Here is a 1545-nt window from a genome sequence, read left to right on the forward strand (position 1 = left end):
ATCGATGTGTTAGGACTGCAACTGGTCAGTCTCTAATTGGCATATGTGCATACTGTGTGTATTGCCTCGATATAGCCTTAATTCACAAGCATGTTAAGCAGAGATGGATAATGGCTAGCAGTGGAATCCAGGACGCGCGTTTCGTCCTATTTGGGACTCGTCAGTTGGATGTACCTGCATCTCAGAGTTGATGTTCACTCTGGGACTCGAACCCAGTACCTTTCACTTCAAACGCCATCGCGTTATCCACTCGACCATTGAGTCCTGATAAGCCACTTGCTTGTGCGATGGGGTGAAGTTTAAATTCATTTAGTATTGCTTGTTTGAATCTTCCTATCGATGTGTTAGGACTGCAACTGGTCAGTCTCTAATTGGTATATGTGCATACTGTGCGTATTGCCTCGATATAGCCTCAATGATCAGATTGTTCGAAATGTATTGAGCTAATATCTCATCACATAGTTCTGAAAATCTTCGTCTTCTTATTACACCATCGAAATTTATCAAAGGGACTAATTGCTTTAAACTTCTATTTAAAGTTTATTTTTTTTGAAATATTTTCCTTCAGCATCCAAATTTATAGAGTGCAAGGACTAACCTACTAAGGAACTTTAGGCAATTAAAACGCCTATTTAATATTTTCCAAATGGTAAAGAAAACAAATTTAAATGGATGTGTGGATTAAACAGAAATATAATGCTAATAATCTTTATTTATATTCATATATCACTGATGTGTATCAATAAAGCAACCCTGGACATAGGGGAACTTTTTGATCTTAGTCATATGGCAGGAATATAAGTAGTGATATCGGAACAACTGGAAAAATGAATCCTACCTATATTTTAATTTGATGACTTAGATATTTTATTTAATCCAGTGTTTTATTTGACTTTTATTTATTTGGTAATCATGGATTTCAGATAATAACATTGTATACCTAAGCTGTTGTCAAGATGTACATAGGAGTTTAAATTTATAAAATTCATATTCATGAACATGCGCGTATTGACCCATTCAACTTGCATAGTCTGAATACCAAGAATCGAATAATCACATCAAATGAAGTTGACTAGATGATTAGATGATTAGAGTCATGAACAAACATCTTTGAAATGGATGACTAGAATTTTTAGATATACTAATTACATCTATAGGGCTACTAACCGAATATTTCTTTTGCAATTATTATCTAGGCAACCAAATCAAAATAATTGAAGTTGACTTTGAATATTCAACTACAGACAAAGGATTAATTCAATCATGAAGACATAATTAACAATGAAATTCAGAAGGGGTTTTGTGGAGATTTCAGTATTTTTCATAGTTGAAATCATGAGTCAATTGAAGCTAGACCATCATGGAAAACCTGGTAGGTCCTGGGTTCGAATCTCGCGAGTGCGGGATCGTGGATGCGCACTGCCACTGAGGAAGCCCATAATAGGACGAGACGGCCGTCCAGTGCTTCCAGGTTTTCGATGGTGGTCTAGCTTCAATTGACTCACGATTTCAACTATGAACAATACTGAAATCTCCACCAAACCC

The 1545-nt window shown here is 35.9% G+C and overlaps 1 protein-coding gene across 1 annotated transcript in view; it reads right to left on the reverse strand.

Annotated features, from left to right (window-relative positions):
* Positions 1-1545, reverse strand: part of Smp_151860 (putative inositol 1,4,5-trisphosphate receptor) — a gene marked incomplete at both ends in the record, with an annotated part of 77648 nt that overhangs the window by 16110 nt on the left and 59993 nt on the right. The gene's annotated exons all lie outside the window — the stretch shown is intronic.

This window comes from Schistosoma mansoni, chromosome 4 (assembly GCF_000237925.1).
Source record: "Schistosoma mansoni strain Puerto Rico chromosome 4, complete genome".
Lineage (NCBI taxonomy): Eukaryota > Metazoa > Platyhelminthes > Trematoda > Strigeidida > Schistosomatidae > Schistosoma > Schistosoma mansoni.